Genomic DNA, 10,429 nt, shown 5'->3' on the forward strand with positions numbered 1-10,429 from the left:
CTGAGGCCAGCGCCCCTCTCTCTCATCACATAAAATGTCCCCCCGTGTGTCACTGCTCCTCATCAACATGACTGCTGCTTTTATAATCAGTCTTAAGATATGGTCACCTGATTCTATTATTTTTTATTATGCTGAAGTCAGTCAAGTGTCTTATATCTTACTAGCATATTAATATGTCAGACTCAGAGAAATAATTCAAGGATGAAGCCAACTGATTATCCTCCTATCCATATGAAGTATAAATATAATCTCTGGGAGATGGTGAAGGACAGGGAAGCCTGGTGTGCTGCAGTCCATGGGGTCGCAAAGAGTTGGACATGACTAAGTGACTGAACAATGATAAAATATCATCTCAATTGATGATGAATGTACAGTGCATAGGGGAAAGTGGGAGAAAAGTGTTTTAAAAATTGGATCAAGCTTATCTAGTAAAATTAGCAGTTGCAAATATTGTTTGAGGGAAGACCATAATGAATTATGAAATTTTCCTCTTATGTGAAAGGAAAAAAGCAAAAGTCACAGAACATCCTCATGAGTAGACGTATTTATTTATTTAGAAACTGCTTATTTTCTGTCAACCAATTTCCATTTTAAGAGTTTGTGGGGTTTCCATAATGGCTCATGGTAAAGAATCCTGCCAATGCAGGAGACATGAGTTCAATCCCTGGTCCAGGAAGATACCACGTGCCTTCAGAGGAACTAAGCCTGTGAACTACAACCATCGAGCCTGTGCTCCACAGCCTGGGGGCCACAGCTCCTGAGCCCACGCTCTGCCACCACGGAAGCCTGGGGGCCCTGGGGCCCATGCTCCATAAGAAGAGAAGCCGCTGCAACAAGAAGGCCAGGCACCACAACCAGAGAGTGCGCCCCACTCATGGCAACCAGAGCAAACCTGTGCAGCAGCAGGGACCCAGCACAGCCCCCACCCAAGAAAAGAGCCTGTGAAAGAACAGCTGAAGCCCACGCAGTGCTGTGCCTACCCATCCAGTGGCCTGAGCAGTAGGCGCTGCAGGCCAGCCTTCAGGGGGAACTGCGGAGTAGGCAGCAAGCTCGCCTGCCCCGCTGTGGACTAGGCCAGCACCTCAGATCCAGTAGCGTTGCACTCAGCTGCTGAAGTGACCCATTCACGGTGAAGTCCTCCTTGGTCACAGCTTGCTCAGCTGCCACCTGCTCTTCCCTTTTAATCTCTTCAGAATCTGCAGATGTAGAGATCAGGCACGACCTCCCAAGAGTGTTCACAGGAAAGGATGCCGCGCACCGGCAGAACTTCCCGGGTGAGCATCCACCAAGTCAGACCCACCGACTGAGCTCCCTGGTTGCCGGGAATGGGTGGTCTCCAGAGTGCAGAGGAGAGTCTGTGTCACACAGACCGATGGTAAGAAGCTCACATACATGCCTCTGGGAGAGGCTGGCGGTCGACCCAGGGATCGTAACTACCAGGAGTCTTAGCTCCTGGAAGCTGCCTGGGTCTGGTTAGTGGAGGCTCCAGGAGTAAAGCGGCAGCAAACTGCAGCTCAGCTCGCTGGCGAAGGTTCCTGGAGGACGCAGCAGGGACAGCAGCTGGGTTTTCAGTGGCAACGATGGCATGAGCTGCCTACAGAAGCTTCTCCCAGGTTCTCTTCGGATTCCTAGTGTAGACGCCGCCACTTTTCCTTCTGTAGATGTACTGCTCCTTTGGGAAGTAAAGGTTGGTGCTACCTAAGAGGGCCCCTGCTGCAAGGAAGGTGATGACGTCGTCCTTCATTTGCCGGACAGCAAGGACCCAGGATAAAGTAAAAGATTCACTTCACATTATGACAAGAATCCAGACAGTGCCGTATGGACCACTGTCTGGGTAGTGTGGGAAAAGCCTGAGAAGATGTTTTAGAGAAGCCAGATAATCTTTCTGATAAAACAAACTTGACTTTCATTCAGTTTGTAGAAATAAAGCTGTGAGTTTTGTTCTTTAGAGGTTTAAAATTTTTTGTAACGTCTTGGCATTTCTGAGAAACTTAGAATACATGTACAAGGCTCAAGAACCTAAAAATATAAAATAGTTCATATTACATTGTTCTTCCTACCTCCTCCCTTCTTGTCAAGTCCTTGCTGCTTCCACAGTCAGCCACGTTTTTGTTTCTCAGGGATAGCTTTCAGAGGTGTATTTTTTTTTCTTCTAAGTATTTATTTGGCTGTGCCTGTGGGACCTTTTCCATGAGAACTCTTATCTGTCGCATGTGGGTTCTAGTTTCCTGACAAGGGATTGAACTTAGGCCCCTACAGTGAGAGTGCAGAGTCTTAGCCCCTGGATCAGGAGAGATGGCCCAGAATGTCATTTTATGGATACACAAGCAACTATAAATATCTATTTCTTCTTCACTCCACATGTGGTGCTAATGGTAAAGAACCCACCTCCCTATGCAGGAGACATAAGGGACTCAGATTCAATCCCTGGGTCTGGAAGATCCTCTGGAGCAGGAAATGGCAACCCACTCTGGTATCCCTGCCTGGAGCATCGCCATGGGCAGAGGAGCCCGGTGGGCTGCAGTCCATAGTGTTACAAAGTGTAGGATGTGACTGAGTGACTGAGCACAACCACATTTAAAACCGTACATGGTCGCACAGTGTGCACAGTGTTTTATGTATCTTGCTTATATTCAGCTGACAATATCTTGGGGAATATTCTCTCTTGGGACACTATTTTCCATAAATCAGTCCACTGAATAGATGATGTACTATAATACACTTTACTGGTCCATGTTGGAATAAACACTAATATAAAATGACATCTTGACATCACAATAAACAATGTAATGCATAACCTTAGCCTAATTTATTCCATTGCAGGAAAATGTATCAATTTCTAATGCATTGGGAATTTCTACAAATCTAATGGATTTGTAGCCTGAAGTATTTGTAACTGAAATATAGCATCTGATAGGATGTTGCTGGTAAAGTAGCACGTTGCTGGATTCCCCGCCCCCGAAGAGCTATGCAATGATCATTTCTCTTTCCTTAAGACTCAACCTCTGCTCTCCCAGATTTCTCCCTGATCTGTTTTTTAAAAACATTCTCCAACCTCTTCTGCCCTTGTGACTTCTCTATAATCTGCTCTTCTTAGCACTGTCCTTCATTTGCATGCCCTCATTGCCTGGCCTGGTCTCTACCTGCCATCTCAACATTGCCCATCATTGCTCCACCCACTCCCCTGGAGATGGTATCAATACGGCCAGATAGATGGTTGAGTATAGGAAAATGGTTCATGGATGATATTGAATCACTGAGCCTGGATGAGAAGGAGACATCCACAGGGGAGTCTAAGGTAGCTGGGGAAGAAGGAGAATTTAGTCTTAAAACAGCCAGATGCAGCTCAGTCGCGAGCTTCTGAAATTTAGGTTTTATCTGTGGTCTTCACTCAGGGGAAGATGCTACAGGGCCCACCAGGGAAGGAGAAGTCAGAGTCAGAGGTAAATACTTGGGAGGTGGTGTCCAGAAATTCCAGCAGGAACTCTGGAGAGAAGAGTGAGGGAGAGCGCCTGCTGTGAAGCTGCTGTGAGTGTCGGGCACGGACACACACGGGGCAGCAGAGAAAGGAGCAGGAAGGTGATAACAGGCTTCCCAAGGGAGGGAGGGTGTCATGGTGATAGTGATGTGCACAGAGTTACACATGTCACGGAGATGAGGGAGGACGGAAAAGAGCCAGTGAGAGGGAGGGCAGATGCAACTAATACATCCTGTATGCTGTTTCCTGAGAGGCCAAGAGCAGAGGCCAAGAGAGAGGCTGAGCCAGAGCACAGGACACAATGAAGGAGACATCAGTTCAGTTCAGTTGCTCAGTCACGTCCGACTCTTTGCGACCCCATGAATCGCAGCATGCCAGGCCTCCCTGTCCATCACCAACTCCCAGAGTTCACTGACACTCACATCCATCGAGTCAGTGATGCCATCCAGCCATCTCATCCTCTGTGGTCCCCTTCTCCTGCCCCCAATCCCTCCCAGCATCAGGGTCTTTTCCAATGAGTCAACTCTTCGCATGACATAAACATAAAAGTTGATAAATAAAAACATAGGTGTTCAAGTCAAGATTTTGATAAAATGCTCTTTTAAGGAATACAATTGGGATTTTAAGGAACTCCTTTTAAGGAATATAGAAATAAAATTGCAGGTGAGATATTAACTGTTAGATGATGATTCACAAGAATGACTCCCCTGCCTAAAGAGTGACACCATCAGAAGCAATTCTGTGCAGAGGTGAGCAGGGAGACGGCACAGCACAGTGGTGGAGACACGTGGTCGATGGAGACGCTGGGCCTTCACGGGAGGAGGGGGTTCCTGTAGACCCCACACGCCGGTGTGCCGAGAACATCGAGCAGGAGTTACTTGAGCCATTGAGAGTCACTGTACTTGAAGAGGTTTTTGTTTACATATAATTTTATTTCTTTTTGGCTGCACTGGGTCTTCTTTGCTGCCTGCAGGCTCTCTCTACTTGTAGCGAGCAGGGCCTGTGCTCTAGTTGGGTGGTTGGGCTTCCCACTTTGGTGGTTTCTCTTGCTGTGGAGTGCTGGGCCCTAGAATGCCTGGGCTCAGTCTTTGCGGTGTACAGACTTAATTTCTCTGTGACATGTGGGATCTTCTGGGGACCAGAGATCGAACCAGTGTCCCCTGCCCTGCAAGTAGACTTTTAACCACTGGACCACCAGGGAAGCCCCTGTACTTGAAGTTTTCATTGGAGCTACCTAAAACATGATAAAAGTGATCTCAGCAAAAGGGGGAAGGAGCAGTGAGCACACAGCCTGCCTTCCACCAAAGAGAGCCTGCTGGGTTTGCACAGACCCCTTTCTGTTTCTGAATCACAGTTGTCATTTACTCACTTCCTCTTTCTCCACCTGAAACCCACACATCTCTTAAATTCTCCAAGCAATCTTCCTGGTGGCTTTCTTCCATGGAAGTAGAATTTCTAGGCAAAAGATTCTATGCAATCTTTCTATGTGAATATCAGAAGAAGGTGAACATTTTGTTTGAGGTTATGGTTCTGGAAATTCAGAATTAAATATGTTTCAGCTCACATTGGCCAAACCTGCTGTACCTGGCCTCAGCCTCCTGTATTTAGTTGGCTCCCTGGTGTCATTAAGGTCCTGGGATCTCTCTAGCCCCTCAACTACTGCATCCACCTCCTACGGCATGGCAAAAAAAAAAAAAAAAAAAAAAAGCTCTCTGGTACCTTTAAGATCCCTGTTGATTGCAGATCCTGTGATCTTGCTGGTGCCTTGACTTACTGCAGCTTCCTAAGTCCTTACCTAGGATTTGTTGGCATAAAGTTCAACCAGGAAAAACAGAAAACAAAACCTGTTTTAGTGTGTCTCTTGATATTTGGTTTTGTTTTTACATTTGCAAGAGCAAAACAGAGAAAATAAAGCAAAAGTTACTTTCAAACATATGTGGTTAACTGATTTAGAATTACTGATTCAGAGAGTGTCTATAAAAATAAAATGTGACTTCCACTTCCAGCTTTAAGAGGAACACTATCTGAACTTCCTCACCTGGCACTGGTAATTAGAAAGCTGAACAAAATATTGGGAACAACTTTTTTCAGATCCTGGACAGCAGGCCATGCAGGACTAAATTCCTAGAGTGAAGATGCATACACAAATCCATCTGATAGCTCCTGGCTGTCTGCCTTCAGGCAATTTCCATGCTGCAGGTACAGGGAGGGGAACCCAGATGCAGCCCAGCAAAGCCCTGATCTGAGAACACAGGTGAGCCAGAGAGGCACAGAAGATGATATGTGTGGGGCAGGGGATTGAAAAGAAACAGCTACTCAGACAGAAAGAATGATTCCAAGTGCCTAATGAGCCCACTGAGTCTCTGTCATCTGATCACACACAGGTGAAATTCCACAAGGATGAGCAGGAACAACTTTTGAGGAAAGAATGATTACTGGAGATCTATGCATTGAGTGGGACTGGATGCCATGATCTTAGTTTTCTGAATGTTGAGCTTTAAGCCAACTTTTTCACTCTCCTCTTTCAATTTCATCAAGAGGCTCTTAATTCTTCTTCACTTTCTGCCATAAGGGTGGTGTCATCTGAATATCTGAAGTTGTTGGTATTTCTCCTGGCAATCTTGATTTCAGCTTGTGCTTCATCCAACCCAGCGTTTCTCATGATGGACGCTGCATATAAGTTAAATAAGCACAGTGACAATATACAGCCTTGATGTACTCCTTTTCCTATTTGGAACCAGTCTGTTGTTCCATGTTCAGTTCTAACTGTGGCTTCCTACAGGTTTCTCAAGAGGCAGGTCAGGTGGTCTGGTATTCCCATTTCTTTCAGAATTTTCCACAGTTTGTTGAGATGCACACAAAGGCTTTGACTTAGTCAATGTTTTTCTGGAACTCTCTTCCTTTTTTGATGATCCAGGGGATGTTGGCAATTTGATCTCTGGTTCCTCTGCCTTTTCTAAAATCACCTTGAACTTCTGGAAGTGCACTGCTCATGTATTGCTGAAGCCTGGCTTAGGGAATTTTGAGCATTACTAGTGTGTGAGATGAGTGCAATTGTGCGGTAGTTTGAGCACTCTTTGGCATTGCCTTTCTTTGGGATTGGAATGAAAACTGACCTTTTCCGGTCCTGTGACCACTGCCGAGTTTCCAAATTTACTGGCATATTGAGTGCAGTACTTTCACAGCATCATCTTTTAGGATTTGAAATAGCTCAACAAATAGATGGAGAAACAGTAGAAACAGTGGCTGACTTTATTTTGGGGGGCTCCCAAATCACCACAGATGGTGATTGCAGCCATGAAATTCAAAGATGCTTATTCCTTGGAAGGAAAGTTGTGACCATCTTAGATAGCATATTAAAAAGCAGAGACAGTACTTTGCCAACAAAAGTCCATCAGAGCTATGGTTTTTCCAGTAGTCATGTATGGATGTGATAGTTGGACTATAAAGAAAGCTTAGCACAGAAGTATAGATGCTTTTGAACTGTGGTGTTGGAGAAGATGCTTTAGAGTTCCTTGGACTGCAAGGAGGTCCAACCAGTGAATCCTAAAGGAGATCAGCCCTGGGTGTTCATTGGAAGGACTGATGCTGAAGCTGAAACTCCAAAACTTTGGCCACCTGATGTGAAGAGCTGACTCGTTAGAAAAAACCCTGATGCTGGGAAAGATTGAAGGCGGGAGGAGAAGGGGATGACAGAGGATGAGATGGTTGGATGTCATCACCAATTCAATGGACATGAGTTTGGGTGAACTCAGGGAGTTGCTGATGGACAGGGAAGCCTGGTGCGCTGTGGTTCATGGGGTTGCAAACAGTCAGACACAATGGAGCAACTGAGGTGAACTGAACTGAATGCATTGAATAATGTCCGGCATTCATGTGGGGCTGAGAATCCTCAGCAGCCAGAGTGAAGGAACCTCCTTGAATATGTGGGGCATTCAGTTGAGACAGAAAATGCATGTATTAGAGCTGAAACTAAAAAAAAAAAAGAGAGAGAGAGAGAGAGATGAAACTAATCACAAGCCTTAAAATAAAGGGCACATAGAATTGTACTAACAAACCTTAGCAATAATCGTCAAAAGTGTCTGTTATAAAAATAATCATTTCCTACTAGGAAAAAGCAAAATGAACACTTTCAGAAAACATACAAAGAAAACAAACCAAAAGACATTTCTATCACCCAGGAAACTTCAAGACACTTAGGGGTCCTGTGTCAGACAGCAGGTCCGATGTATATTTCATATTATCTCATACCCATCCACAAAATGAATATAAACCCCTTTATATACACTGCAAATATGCTAGAATATTCAAGAAATTGACTACTTTCTGGAAAAATATGAATTCTCAAGACCAATATTTAAAGCAGCTATAAGAAAAGAAAAACAAGCAAGGAAGGCTATAAAATAAATTGCTTTCAAGAATTACTTCTGAAAATCATGTGAAGGCTATGCAAGCAAAGAACAACTGACTACAAAAGCACCACATAATTTTAGAGAATCAAGAATAGAGGAACAGAAGAAATCTGTATTTTGTGAACATAATTTAACCCTGATAGGAGTCGGACACAACTGAGTGACTTCACTTTCACTTTTCACTTTCATGCATTGGAGAAGGAAATGGCAACCCCCTCCAGTGTTCCTGCCTGGAGAATCCCAGGGACGGAGAAGCCTGGTGGGCTGCTGTCTAAGGGGTTGCACAGAGTCAAAGCAACTTAGCAGCAGCAGCAGCATGAGAACTTGACATAAGTGACATAAAACAAAACCACACACCAATTTTACCTACTATTCTTTATCTCCTAATCCATTAAATGCTAATTAATGATATATGAATCATTGCAGAGAAATTCTCCATCTCTAAAAAAAGTTAGGTTTCCTCACAATTTTTGTTCCTTTAAAGGAAGTCAAGCTGTACAGTCTAAGAAGTGCTTGCTCCAGAAGATGTGGAATATATATACAATGGAAAATTACTCAGTCATAAAATCAAATGAAATAATGCCATTTGTAGCAACATGGATGAACATGGTGATTTCACTTTAAGTGAAGTAAGTCAGACAGAAAGAGACAAGCATCGTATGATATCACATATGTGGAATATTGAAGAATGATACAGATGAACTTATTTACAAAGCAGAGGTAGAGTCACAGACGTAGAAAACACGCTTATGGTTACCAAAGAGGACACGGGTGTGTGGGAGAGGTGAGTCAGGAGTTTGGGGTCAGTACGCACACACTGCTGTATGTACACCAGGTGACATAAGGAGCTGCTGTGTAGTGAGGGAGCTATACTCAGTATCTTGTGACGACCTGTAACGGGAAAGAATCCAGAAGAATATATAGTCGCTCAGTCGTGTCCAGCTCTTTGGGACTCCAGGGCCTGTAGCCTGCCAGGCTCCTCTCAAAGGATGGGTCACAAGGAGCTAGACACAACAGAGGGACTAACCACACAAGTCCTACTCTGCTTGTTCTCAGCCAACTTGGAGAAAGACATGACACATTATCAGCACTGCAGTAAAGTTTTCTCTAAGATGCCTGCCCTGTAGGGAACAATTTGAACATATTCTGAACTTCAGTTGTGCTTGCAAGTAATTTTGTCAGGAGAAAGAGTTGGTGAAAGAAAGCACAGCTGACCCAGAGGAAACTAACCAGGTGGGAAAACACAAAACACATGCTTAACACACAGTAAACATTAAACTGATTGAGGACATTGCGGGAAGTGTCCTAGTTCATTCTCCATTTGTTCACACTTAATTGAGTGTGCTCAGTTAAGACACTCTGTGTCTAGAGTGCGCTGTCATTCTTGGCTAATTTAAAATATAGTGTATTAATAGGAAATTGGAGGCATAATAAGGCAAACAGATCAGGAGATGACTGTCATCAAGAAGAGAGTTGATGACTTAAAGTTCCCAAGAGGAGGGACAGGCCACGCCATTGGGCCACATGGGAAAGGAATGGACTTGTCCAGAGAGGGAGGGAGGGGAACTCAGCACAGGGGCCTTGACTGTGACTCCTCAGGAGGGAACAGTGAGCTGGGTGCGCAGGCTCAGGACTAGCTGGTGCGCGTGATGTTAGCGGCCATCCTCGGTGTCTGGCTCTGGGTGACAAGGGAAGGGGACAGTGGCCCGGAGCGCAGCTTAAATGTCACCTCCTCAGAGACATGTCCCCGTGTGCATCTGCGGTGACAGCTCCCCCATGTCTCCTACCCTTACCACCTCGGTCCTTCACAGCACCAGGGCCGGCCCTGTCTGCACCCGCTGGGGCTCATCACCCATCCATCCTCGGGCCCCAGGACTCTTCTCCTCCCTGCCCCTCTCTGCCCCAGCCCCCCCATCCCGCTGTGCCGTTTCCCGCCCTTCACTTCATGGAGCTGACTCTTCTACAAGCTGTTCTGTTTATTCCTTGTCTGGTTCCACAGCGTCAGCTTTGTGGGAGCAGCAGAATCCTTTCTTTTTAAAGTGTGGTGGTCTTCTGTTTTACTCTCCTCTTGAATGTCAAGGACTGTGAGGTGTCGTGGCTGGGTCCCTGCCCCCAGCACAGGCCTGGCACAGAGCACGAGCGCTCTCAGCAATTGGGAAGAACCAGCAGTGGGAAGCCTTGTTGCTGCCCCCAGGGGACTGTTAAAAACAAGACAACAGCCCCAGAGGAGTTGCCTAGTTAGGAACCATGCTAGCAAAATAGACGACGTAAATGCAGTTTTGGCTCTTCCAGAAATGAAATCTTGAACCAGTCAGCCAGGAATCTTCTGATTATCACTAGTTAAGTCATCTGCCTGAGAAAGCTTTCCAGCCTCTATTGGAAAGTAACCTCGCAGTAACCACTTGGATTCTTTGCCCAGTACAACGTCCTTGTTCCTGATCCCTTATGCCTATAAAAGTCTTTTATTTTGTGCAACTCCTCAGAGTTTCTAACTGCTAAATTGGATGCTGCCTCATTCATTTAAATAAAGGCACTAAGA

At 45.3% G+C, this 10,429-nt stretch overlaps 1 pseudogene; it reads right to left on the reverse strand.

Moving 5' to 3' along the window:
- Nucleotides 1-553: 553 nt before the first annotated feature.
- On the reverse strand, nt 554-2,502 carry LOC109557115 (small ribosomal subunit protein uS2-like; annotated as a pseudogene).
- Nucleotides 2,503-10,429: the final 7,927 nt, after the last annotated feature.

This window comes from Bos indicus, chromosome 22 (genome assembly GCF_029378745.1).
Source record: "Bos indicus isolate NIAB-ARS_2022 breed Sahiwal x Tharparkar chromosome 22, NIAB-ARS_B.indTharparkar_mat_pri_1.0, whole genome shotgun sequence".
Lineage (NCBI taxonomy): Eukaryota > Metazoa > Chordata > Mammalia > Artiodactyla > Bovidae > Bos > Bos indicus.